Below are 13,454 nucleotides of genomic sequence, written 5' to 3' on the forward strand. Positions count from 1 at the left end.
GGAAGGGGGAAAGATAAAACAAACTATAAACTTAATGAATTGCAACATGTACTAATCAAATTTTTAAAAAGGTGATGCAATCTTACTTAAGTTTTAATCATGGTACAGACAACTGCTAACTTACAGTGACTGAATATATGATTTGTCAACTTTACGATGGTGCAAATGCATTACCCATTCAGTAGAAACTGTATTTCAGACTTTTAATTATGGTCTTTTCCTGTACTTGTGATAAGGTCTCTGTCTTGGTTACTTTTCTCTCATTGCTGGGACTAAATACCAACACCCAAAATTAAGGAAAGAAAGGTTTATTTAGCTCATAGTCTGTGGAGATTTCAGTCCATACCTGACTGGCTCCAAGGCAGAGTGACACATGGCAGAGGGTAGCAGTTCATAGTGGCAGAAAACAACAGAAGAAACAAGAGCAAAAAGGTGTGGGTGTGGCACTTACACCCATAATCTCAGCATTGGACCATGAATCAACCACAAACTCTAGAAGTCCATGCCCATGACTGCATGAGCCTTTGGGGGGACATCTAGACAAACCATAACAGGGTTCAATCCACTGTCTCCACACAAGGCAGCAGCAATGAGCCACAACTCCCAGTCAACTAAAAGACAATGAGATACTGATGCTCTGCAATATATGGTGCTGCTAAGCTATGATTTTTGTGAGGTGTATGTGGTGCATTTTTTGACTTGCAATATTTTCATTTTATGGTGGATTTATCAGAACACAACACCATCATAAGTTGAGGAATATTTGTCCTCTAGTTGTGAAGAACAGAGTTGATATCTAGGAGCAGATGTGGGGAAATCAGTTAGGGGATCATAAGCATTATGTAGGATTGAGATCATTCTAGTGGCCAAGACCAGGATGAAAAAAAAAAAGTGGAAAAAGGGTAAAGCCTTCAGTTACAGTTGACTTAGATGGAGTCAAGGAGAAAAGAGTTCAGTTTAAAGCCAGCCTTCTGCCAAGCACTTCTACGGTGACTTCCATGCTTTGCATTGAAGGAGAGTTACTATGGGGCTCCATGTCCAGCCTTGGAAATGAGAGCAGGATGGACGAGCACCTCAGAAGCCAGTTACCACTGAGCGAGGGACAAATTGGAGCTCTGCTCTGCACAGGCTCTGGCAAATGGCATTTGCTGGCATCACCCACAGTGCACTCCTGAGTATGACTGAATGTTACAAAGAACTTTCTATGGCAGTGAATGTACTTATTTTTTTTCTGAATATAAGTATTTATTATTGAAACCTTTGTCCTTGGTTATATATGTGATACAAAAGAAAGACGGGGAAAAAAGGCTTGGAATAGGCTACATGGTTGGGATTGTCCAAATGAATTTAAATAGAACTTTAGGAATCTAAACATTTTAATTTAGAGTTAGTCATAAGCAGGGCTGGTGGTATAGCTCAGCGGACTAAGCGCTTGCTTAGTTAGGTAAGTGCAGGGGCCAGGGTTCCATCCCCACCTTTGTGCTGCACCAGCCCGCCCCCGGGAGCGCTGAGCCAGCGATGGAGTCCAGGAGTGGTGGCGCGTGCCTGTAATCCCAGCACCTGGGAGGCAGAAATCACGAGGATCACTACGAGTCTGGGCTGTGTAGTAAGACCCTGCTTTCTAACAGCTGCGCTGTAATGGAGATTCATCATCTTGAGAATTAATGAAGACCCATTAGGCAGGCAGCACCGACGTAGGGGACTAGGCCTTCTGCCCCTTATTAGGACACTCTGCTGGCTTCCTTCTGCTTCGCTACTTTTCTTCTTAGACTAGGACCTCCATCCAATGATCTCAGTGGGAAACTCCAAAATGATACAGGGAGAAAAACTGTCTTGGGTGGGTGACCTCCAAACAATATAGGGAACCTCCAAATGACATAGGGAAAAACGATCTCTGGACCTGACATGCATGAGTTTGTGTTCTCTAAAACTGAAGAATGAATTTTAGGAATAAACGGAGGTTATGAGCAGAATATATTTATTGAGAGAAAGAAAGCTCCTGTCCCGAGAGAGGGACAGGAGGGGGGGGGCAAGCAGGTAGTTCCCCCGAATATACTTATGAATTTATTTTAAAATATGCCTGTGTTAATGCACTAGCCCTGCTTCCAGCCCTAGCTTCTCTAATTCATAGTGTTATATATCTATTAGCTAATTAAAAATATTTGTTTTCTTTAAGTTAGAGGGTCACGTCCCTCAATTTAAAGAAAAGATTGGCCGGAAGGCCGTATCTGAATACCCACCATGTGTCCTTCACTTTTCCTCTCACATAACAGTAGTACTGCAAGTGCAAAGTGCTTGCTTTGCTCTCAGCCACATGGCCACACACAGTAGCTCCTCAGGATGACGTCAGGCTGCCATGTGTGGGATGCTGCGTCCTTCCCACAGTCCATTAAGGGCCTAGATAATCAGTGTCAAGTTTCAACAGTTTAATTTTCCTCAAGGACGCTTTAATTTTCCTCAATGGAACAGACATACTTTTCTCCTGGGCATGGCAGAGCAGACAGCTGAGTTCTGGTATAGTATGGCACCACCATCTTAACTCCTCTTGTGCCATCAGTGCAAATGGCAACACATAAGAGAGCAATAATAGCTTTCTATTGTTAAAGTAGGAAGTACTGTTAAAGTTTGATCTTGTGGATGCCCCTGAAAGCTTCCCAGGGACTTCATTCTTTCTAAGTGTCTTGAAAGTCTTGGGCTAAAGTCTACAAATATTTTAGGGTTCCTAACAGTATTAGCAATTGCTATGAGACATGGTCCACTGAACTAATTTACACTTCATTGTGCAGTATGGGGGAGTCCACTCCGTGGGGCACACGCTCTAAAGCTTTCTGACTCTGTCCTACTGAAGGTCTCAATTATACCTCATTCAGTGTTCTACTGTGTCTGAAATGGGAGAAATTTCATTCTTTTTCTTGTTATTGTTTGAGACAGGGTTTTGTGATATAGTGCAGGCTGGCCTGGAACTCACAGTGATCCTTCTGCTCCAGTGAGCATTCATTTTCTATTATAGCTCCCAGCTTAGATACCTCAACCCATCAATATGTTGTTCTTATAAACACCAAACTGCCTTCTAATATCTGTCACATCAAACCCATGAGTTTAGAGAAAGAAATGGTGATGGAAGTAAGTGTGAGACCTATTATTTCCCTTCATCTGTGCTCTAAGAAATTTTCCTTTTTCTCACTCATTTGCTACATAGAGACTTACAACCAGTTGAATTTCAGCTCCTTTGATTTTATGTAAAATTTTAGACACATTTTTATTGTAGCAAGATTCCACAGCAAAGTTATTTCATGTATAATCATAGAAATGGAAGAGAACAGAAGATATTCCTAACCTGTCCACATAATTCTGTGAAGATCAATATAGCAATCATTCTAGATAAAATTGTCTTAATCAAAAACTCTCTGCTGAGATTCTGTAGTTTTAAGGATTTTATAGTACAATGAACTCATTATAATCAGTGACACATTTAATAAAATTAAGATTAATCTTGGCCCCAGATCAAAGGAATTTAACTGCCAATGGACTTTGCATCACATAGTAGTCCCCTGGGGGAGCTCTTCAAAACTGAGTGCTTGGAAAAAAATTCAAGAGAATGTGTGGTTGGTCCCCAGTACAAGAAGAATATTCAGCATACATCTAGTACATCCTTAAACATGCAATAGATGTTCATTCCCCTCCAAACCTTGGCTCACCATCTGTAATTTCACCTCTTTAGGAAATGAGGCAAAGTGATAACTCAGTTCATAAACTTAGTTTGTTTTATCATTTTGGGGAAGGTGGGTGCAATCGTGTTTGTCACTCATAAAGTTTGTGAATGGAAGCCAAATTTTGTCCAGTGCTTTTGTTTGGGAACTGGGTTGTTTATGAATAGAAGCATTCACAAACTAAGATGCCACTATGTGCAAGGAGAAAAATGTTCTTTTAAAAAGGAAGTGTAGGGGCTGGTGAGATGACTCAGTGGTCTGAGGCACCTACTTAGAACAAGCTTAGCAAAGCACAGGGACCGCGGTTCAATCCCCCAGCGCCACATGCCAGCCAGCCCCGCCCCCTGGTGGGCTGAGCTGGCCACACACACACACACACACACATAAATAAAATAATAAAAAAAATTAAAAAAAGGAAGTGTAAGGGCTGAGGAGAGAGTTTGGTGGTCCAACGGCCTGCCTGCAAAGTGTAAGGACAAGAGTTCGATCCCTGGTACTGCATGATGTATAGTAAGACCCTACCAAATAAATAAATAAATAAAAGATTTTTAAAAAATTTTTTAAAAAGGAAACATAAGCCTCTTAAAAGCACAAACATTGATATTTTAACTGTAACTAACCATGCCTACTATTTACTATTAATATTGCAAATGAATTATGTTGTAGTTAGGATACAGTATCTACTAGGACATCGATTAACTGTAGTTTACACAATCTAAAATTTTGGGGGCCGGGGAGATGGCTCAGTAGAATAAGCACTTCCCTGGCAAGCGTAAGGGTCTGAGTTCAATCCCTGGTTGCACAAAAAAAGATCAATCAATCAATCAATAAATAAACAAATAAAATTTTATTTTCACATTTACAAAAATTACATTTAAATTTGGAATGAAGTATCTAAAATACTTCACTGATAATGACAAAGAATTTTGTGGAGTTGATTTTCAAGTCAGCTATTGGAGGAGAACTAGTTTAGAACAAGTTGTATTGGTCCTAAAGAAATTTCGTGCCCACTGAGTAAGTCTTCCGATAGCCAAGTGACCCTTTTAGGTTAAATAAGCTTTTTAAATACATCAAAACTTTAAACAAACACTAAAATTATTAAAGAAAGGGAAATTTTTACTTGTAATTCTAGGAATCTGGGGGTCCCGGAAGATAGCTCAGTAGAATAAGCACTTGCCTGGCAAGTGCAAGGGCCTTAGTTTGTTGGTTTGAATATTTCAAATGGCATTGTGGTGTCTAAAGGAAAGACTGCTAGAATATATTCACGTACTCTATGAATATATGTCAACATGCTCACTGAATGAATATATGTCAAAATGTTCTTCTTTTGCTGGGTTTTGTGCATAAAACACAGCTAGACACAGGCCCTAATCTCACACTGAGATCCCGCTATGCAGGTCCTATGCTAGTTCAAGTAAGCAGAGCAAGACCAACAAGGTGCCTGCTCTTCCGGAGTGTGCAGTGGTAGAGAGAGGAGACAGCAGAAGACCTGTGAGTCAACAGAAGAATGAAAAAGACCACTTCAGACAGCAACGAGGGCTAACAAGATGATACAACAAGAGGAAGTGGATAAAAACACAAGTATACTGCAGAAGCGAAAGCTGAACTTAGTAAACAGCAAGGAGAAGCAGGTATTCAAGGTCCAGGAATATCTCAGCAGACAGTATCAAGTGAAAATGCCTGCAAGGAAGATATTGAAAGGCAACCCAACAGGAAAGACAAGCAAGCAGTAGCCTCTCTGTTGCTGTCTTCCCATCTCCCCTGTCCTAGATTTGCTGCGCCTGACAGTAGAACCTGACCCACTCCTTTTCTCTGGACTAGAAACACATGCATTAGGTCAGAAGAATTTCTCTCCTTTGCCTAAAGCAAGATACAGATAGATTTGATTTCATCTACACAAGGGATTTGAGAACTTTTTTACTTTGCAGGGAAGCATCGCTAAATGAAACAGTTCTTAAGCCCAGGAAGGTAGAGTCCTTGGAAGCAATTTGTAGGTGAGACTATGGTTAAAATACCCAGAATATATTTTAACAATGGAAAATACATTCCAGAATAGAACCCAGTGCTATTCAGCCCCATGAGACACACTGTTTTCACCTGCAGTCACTTGGGCACTGAAAGATGACGGCTGCTGATCTACTGGGGCTTGTTGCAGGTAGAGATCAGTGGTCTACAGAGTAAGATCCTCAGTGCATTAGGCAACGCTGGCATCTCCGAGACAGATAGCCAGTGTTAAAAAGGAAATGGTGCTCTCCATGTTGTTGACAGAACACCCCAGATCCTCAACCCACATCAGCATGGTTATTTATCTTCTTCCCCTAAATCATAGGAAGAAATATATCAGGTTTAAAAGCCCTAGTGGGAACAGAAAAAAAAAAAAGATAATTTGTAAAAAGAAAAAGAAAACAGTTTTGTGTTTTACTTTGATTTCCTAAAGAAGACTATTTAGTGAAGCTATTAAAATCAGACATATTTCAATGTGACTGATGTAAATGCTATACGTATACACTTCTGCATAGGTGATCCATTCATGTGGTGCATAGACCAGAACAGCATAAGGAAGCGTTCATTAAGATGTTTCTACTTCTTTCATCCTTCATTTCTACTTGGGCAGCTTTGCTAGGCTATTTTTCTTCTTTGTATGATTAAAAAAAGAAGTATATATTTCTATTTGTCTTTTCACACAAAAATTCCATACCGTATACAGCACTCTACACTTTGTTTGATTATCGAAACAATGTGTCTTTAGGATTTTACCCTGTTTTTTTCAAAGAATGAAATTTTTTGAAATCAGCACAGAGCACTTCATTTCCTCACATGTGCAGAAGGTCTCACTCATAGGAATGAGCTGCAACTTATGAAACACAATATGCTACCAACAGATATTTGTTCTAATTCCTGTCTTTTGCTGTTGCAACCAAACAGTAATGAACAAGTTTGTACATGACATCCCTTTGCAGGGCTAGGGAGATGGCTCAATAGAATAAGCACTTCCCTGGCAAGCGCAAGGGTCTGAGTTCAATCCCCAGTTTAAAAAAAAAACAAAACAAAACGTAACATTGGTTTGCACGTGTATAATTACACCTGCAAGATAAGTTCAGAAGTGATATTTTGGCATAAATTAAATATTCTCGTTTACAATTTGGGTAACCCTGTGGGAGTGCACCACAGTATCCCCTGGAGTGTGAATGCCTACTTATCTTACAGAGTGTGTCCTAACACTTTGGGTTTTTTAACAATTGGTTAGATGAAAAATATTGCAATGAAATATTATTTTGCATTTCTCTGTTCATGACTGGGGTGGGCATTTTCCCATATGATTGAATAGAATTTCTGTTTCCTTCCTGTTAATATTCTGTTTATATGTTTTTCCCATTTTGTATCATGTTGTTTGTGTTATTGATTTCTATTAGGGAGATTAGCTCTTTGTGGTGTAAATTGCAAGTATTTTTCATAGTTTTCTTTCATTTGTCCTTTGCCTTGAAGGATTTTTCATTTTGTGTTTGCTAGGTAGGATTTCTTTTCTTATTGTTGTATTTGCCAGTCTGGTGTGGCTTCTGAATATTCTCCTAAATTTTGATGGCTTCAGTTTAGACTTTAAAAAAAAAAATTATCCACTTGGAATTTAAGCTGCTGTAAAGTGGTTCCTCATGCAGATGTACCTGATTCCTAGGTGACATTTTAGTCGTTCCAACACGATTTGGGGGAAGATCTATTTTCTCCCTTCTGATTATACTTGCTATCTCCATAATTTGCTGTACATATTGAGTCTATTCATGCAGAGATATCAAACTGTTTTAATTATTGGGCTTAAAAATAAGTTTAGTGTGCAGCAGATCTAGTTCCTTTGAATAACTGCACAAGATAAATTCATCTTCTGTGAATAAAAATGGGGCAGATTATCTGAAGCTGATCGCATGAGTCCTGGAGTCAGAGCCAGTCACGTCACAAGAGCAGCCTTGGCCTCCTACTTGCTCTGGGTGCTCCATGGGCTCCCCACACTGGCAGATGTCACCATTAAAACTGATACTCGTGGGCACCCTGAGCTTGTTCTCGCTCCTCTGTGCTTTCTCCTATTTTTTGGGTGGTCAAATAAAGTGTTTTTCAAAGCTTCCACATGTGGAGATAGCTTTATCTGCTTTACAGGCTGTTGGATCCAGATCCTGAAAGTTGTTCTGGGGAACTGTTAACCTTTGTTTCTTATAGGTTTGTTATACAAATATATGCTTCCAAGCATGTAATGTAGGAGAAATAGACAAGAAGAGAGTAAGGAAAAGAAAAAGATATTTGTAAGATCTGGTGTTTTCTGATTGGCTTTGAGCACAGAACATTGAATTGTTCCTGTCTGCAGTCTGGAAAGCACCTAGCCTCTGCCTCACAACCCCCAACCCCTGCTGCAGGGCGGGGGATGGAGGGCAATACCCTCCCAGCTTAGAAAAGTGGCCTGGAGGGAGTGGGCCAAAGAAGGGTCACTGTCTGCTGCCCTTACTCAATAACGGTGAGGAGAAGAAAGAGAGAGGAAGAGGGAGTGAATTGAGAACAAGAAAGAGGGGGGAGGGCAGAACTGACCCTATTTTCTCCGAAGCTGAATTCTGAGGATGAGCCTACCATATACAGGAACTCCCATGCAGACCTGGTCAGCCGAGGCAGGTCTTGTGCAGCCTGAGCCCTTTCCTGGTGGGCTCCTCACGTCTCATTGTCGGTGTCGCTCTGTACACTCCCCAGAGCACAGAAGCGCTCCTTTGCTGGACAGTGGGCTAAGCTAACTGTCCAGGGGCTGCCAAGAACCTCCACGAGCCCCGGATGAGGTGTCCGCCCTTCCACCAGGCTGCTTCCTGAGGTCGCCAACCTCCTGCGGCTCTCCTGTCCTGCGGGTCTCGGAACCAGCGCTACTGGACCAGCATTTCCACCTGCCTGTGCGCACACCCACCCTCACTTACACAATCACCTGTCCTCGCCTTCTCGCACACTGTCACACTCCCATGGGTACAATACCCCCCCGACACACCCCTCACGTACACTACAGTCATATCTCTGCTCTCTTGTCCCATTTGCACGCTGACACCTCACCTCCACACAGACGCCCTCACACGCGTACACTCGTGTGTATGCACATTCACTGCTCCGCCCACAGTCTCCTCACACTGCACGCCTCTCGCCTTCCCACACTCGCAGCCACACAGCCGCGTTCCCGCTCTCACCCATTTGAATTAATTCTTCCCACACTCACTTATTTGTCCTCCGCTTTTTTCCAAATCTTTCCTTCTCGTCTCAGAATTATAGCCCTTTGGAGGAGGGGATTCCAAGACGCCTACTCTAATCACAGTTGGGTTGTTTTGTTTTTGTATTTTTAGGGAAGGGTCTACAGGGTGTTCAGGGTCGCACTAGATCAAACTCATAGTGATCCGCCTGTTTACAGTCTCTCTGGAGCTGAGATTACAGGCGAGTGCCACCACGCCCAGTCTCAATTGCGGTCTCAGCGCGCCCCAGGGGCGGGGCTGGCCCAGGGGATAGAACCCCTGGCCCCGTAGCCTGCTTGCCGGCGCTTGAATCAGCTGAACTATTTAGCACAGCTGGTTTTATCTTTATCAAGGACGATAAGTCAACACGTGTGCATGGAATTGAGTCAGTATCTACAGACACCTGTGCTGGGCTCTGAGGGAGCCTCGGGTTGGTACTATGCATCACTGCAAAACCAGGACTGGCCAGGGAAAGCACCCAGCTGCTGGGAAGTTTGTCCACAGGAATGCACTCAGCACTCACCGTGAGCCCCCAGGCAATGGCAGGGAACAGCAAAGTTTTCTTCATAAAGTGATGGAGAGAATACATTCTCTCAGGCTTTCACAGAGAGCACACTGGCCAACAACGCCTGTGACTCATCCACATGGCTGCCGCTGACAAAGGTTCTACAATTTGAGGTACAGGATCTCAGGATAAATCCTGAGGGGATTTGACTGACCTTATCAGATCCAAAAGCTACAACTCTTGTTGCATAGGTCCTGCTTTACCTTGGTCTTCACCATCCAGCAGAAAAGTATAAAAACGAAATATAAGAAGTAAAGCCATGGTGTTATGCTGAGCTGTAGGAGACTCAGGTCAACAATTTCTGATGCTGCCAGTCAGGTGGAAGCCCCAATACTATTATAGACTAGTGGACTCTTTTAGAATGTTTTGCTGAGTTAACACACTTATAATATTCAAATGGAGGAGCTAAACAAAAAAGGAGATGCAGATAAATGTCCATTTTGTATCTGCGTATTCAAAGTGGTTAGGATAGATACATAGTTACATTCTCTTAATGAATAGAGGGATTTGTTCAAATAGTGTTGTAAATAGGATATTATGTCTGCATCTTGTACAGCAAATAACCACTAGGAAGAGAGTATGCAATGTGTTAATTATTGAAACTGTCCTACCAATTTGATTTGAAACTGTCTCATTGCTATTTGTCTCTCAATAAAATTATGGGGAAAAAGTGATGATTTGGGACATTGGGGGATATAAACCAATAATTAAAACACAAGTTTTCAATTATTTCTAATTGAAAAGTTTAAAAAGAACACATACTATGAGAGAGGCACTGAAAATAATGGGAACGCAAGAGATCAAATGGCTTTAAAAAGAAAACCTAGAATGAGTTGTGTTGGAAACTCTTGAGTCAAAGATTTATCTTAGAAGATTATTATGCAGCTTCACAGGCACTTTGTGAAAATGCTAGTTTTGCGAACTGTCAAACATATAGTGATCCCTCATATCTGTGCGGGATGGTTCCAGGACCGCTGTGGATGCTAAAATGTGCAAATGCTGCGGTCCCTTATCTACAGGGTAGCATTTGTACTTAACTACACACTCAACCACGTATTTTGAGTCATCTCCAGATTATTAAAATATCTAACATAGTGTAAGAGCCTTGAAAATAGTTGTTATAATGCAGGGAGTAATGTCGGGAGAAATTCTGTTCACGCTCAATACAGACTCCCTTTTCTCGCTGAATATTTTTAAACCATAGTTGATTGAATCTATGAATGCAGAACTTGAGGCCAGGAAGAGCATCATGCTCTATTAGTAGTGAGGTATAGTTGCTGCTGGTTATTCATAGCTAATATACATATGTCTCTTTCCTGATAAATTTATACCGGGGGAGTTATTGATGGTTCCAGTAATGTAGTTGCTATTCTGGATTTCGAACTTATAGGAAACTGCATTTCTAGTTCCAGACAACTGATGAATAGATTAGCCCAGGGGACCCACTCAGTCAACACACACTGGGACAGGGGCACGTAATACTAATTATAGCAATAATAATTATCCTAGGAAGAAAGTCAAACTAGTACTTGTAAAACAAAAATAAGAAGTATGATAATAAAAGGGTTCCAAAACTCTGAAAAAGAAATGCTTCAAATGGAGTTATTAGAATTAAGGAAAATAATATACCTGAAATCAGATCTGCAGGAGATTTTTTACAGTAATTGGACTATGAAAGATAACAAGCAATGAGCTACTCAAGTCTCATTTGGAATTTACCAGAAGGCAGTGCCCTCCCTATTTTCGTTCTTTTGTTTTTTCTACTTACATCTGGGGTACAGTTCTTTTAACAATGCAAAGTGAACGGAATGAGGCATTTTTCAACACAAGGATGGTTGTTGTGGGATTCCAGGTCTTGGAGTTGTTTCCCAAGAGCTTGAGAAATGCTCTCGAGCTAGGGCTGCAAGTGGGGACTGAGGCAGAAGGAACTAGCTCTTACCTCCACTCTTAACAAACCCAATTTCAGCTGAGGCGCTGAGAGAAAGCAAGGTCCACAGAGAAAGGCAGGAGAGAGTCCATCAAGGTGCTGAGAGTTTGTATGATTCAAATGAGCACATCTGTGCAGGAAAAACCTCTCACTGATGCTCTTGGGCAGGTAGCTTCCTCCAGGCCTGCTCAGATGGAGGAAGTATCAAACACGGCACCTGCTCCTGCACCAGGCCTCTCAGCCAAGAATAATCTATCCACTTAGCAAATGACTTATTAACAGATTTTATGGATTCATAAGGTTTAACTTATTCTCTGTGCTCCACTGAAAGCCCCAGAGGAAGGCAGAAGGTGGGTACCACCTGAGGGTTGAGAAATGGGAATCGTTAACCAAAGATTCCCAGTCTAAGAAAACAGCAGGTTGTCATGCATCACGGTGAAGGCTCAAGGTTTGGGCTTAATTATCCTCCCTGGCTCTTACCTCATCTGTATTCTGAGAGCTTCCTCCCATATCCCTTCTCTGCACTTCTCTGTTCTCATAGGCATTGTCACTTCACGAAGGCCTATTTTTGTGTATTCAGTTTTGTTTGTTGACACTTCCTGGAAGGCAAGAGCAGAGTATGGAGCCTCTAGAGTGATAGCCTTGATGGTCTCCTAGCGTGATCTCAATCTGAAAGCTGGGCCCCTGCTCTGGAGCTCACAGTATTGACGGGTGCATTACTATCAGCTTCTTTTTCTCTTTATTTTGCAGTAATAAATTCCAGCTGGACCATTATCTAAAAAATAGATGAAAATAGAAAGAAAAAAGATAGTAGTGAACTCCCAGTTGTCTTTCAAATGGTGATAGCCAAATCATTTCAGGAGGTAGAAATGGGCAGCCAAATAGTTCCGTGGACTAGAGCACCTGCTTAGGCAGATGCTGCAGCTGGGGTTTGATCCCAGGTGTGCTGTGCTGGCCCTGCCCCTAGAATGTGCTGAGATGGTGATTGAGACTGGGCATGGTGATGCACACCTGTAATCCCAGCTCTTTGGGAGGCTGAACTCAGGCGGGTCACTATGAGTCCGACCTATATAGTAAGACCCTGTAGACACTGTAAACCCTTACAAAAAAAGAAAAAGAGAGAGAGGGAAAAAAAGAAAGATAGAACTTTCAAATATATCAAAATAATCACACACAAAACAGAATTTTCTCTCCTGTTCATCAAAAATTCTTGTGCAACTGTTAATAGGATCACAGCAAAGGGACAGTAGAAGGAGAGTAAAATCCCAGGAACCTCTGATGAGCATCAGCACTTTGGTAGATGCCACTGTTTGTTCCCCAGAAATGCAAAAACATATACAATGCATGACCATCTGTCCCCTTGCTTAAGAGATGAGGCACACATTTAGATGCACAAAGTGCACAAGATGATCCACTTATATGTAGCAAAAAATGTCTCCACTTTCTATTTTCATAGATTTTTCTTACACATAGGTACACACTATCCAAAGAGTTTGAAGATTGCAACTAGACCCTGATGAACAGAAAACTAAGCCCAATGAATCCCTGCAACACGCATCCAGACCACAAATAGAGGAATGTGCTACTGCTGCCCTTAAGGTGCCTGGAGTTTCCTACAGGAGACCTACCCTGGAGCTAAGAGGAAACTCAGAAACTTGCAGATATGGAGAAATGTCCTGGATAACAAGCCTGTTCAAAGAAGCAAAGAAGAAAATAAGAAAATAAGAAACAAGAGTCTGTTTTTCTAATTCCTACAGTAATCAATTACAATTTTGGATCTAGATAAGGAACTGAGAATTATAGGTTTACCTGTAGCAGTAATATACAATTATATATTATATAATGTACAAATATATATTATAATTTTCTCTTTTTAAATTTAATTTAATTTAATTTTGAAGAGTGAAAACAGGGGCTGGAGAGATGGCTCGGTGGTCTAGGGCACCTACTTAGAACAAGCTTGGCAAGACATCAGGGACCCGGTTCAATCCCCCAGCACCACATGCCAGCCA

At 41.5% G+C, this 13,454-nt stretch overlaps 1 protein-coding gene across 1 annotated transcript in view; it reads left to right on the forward strand.

Moving 5' to 3' along the window:
- The window catches only part of Clvs1 (clavesin 1), a 232,640-nt gene that overhangs the window by 130,058 nt on the left and 89,128 nt on the right, over nucleotides 1-13,454 (forward strand). The gene's annotated exons all lie outside the window — the stretch shown is intronic.

This window comes from Octodon degus, unplaced genomic scaffold, assembly GCF_000260255.1.
Source record: "Octodon degus isolate 3935 unplaced genomic scaffold, OctDeg1.0 scaffold00152, whole genome shotgun sequence".
In the NCBI taxonomy this organism is placed as follows: Eukaryota; Metazoa; Chordata; class Mammalia; order Rodentia; family Octodontidae; genus Octodon; species Octodon degus.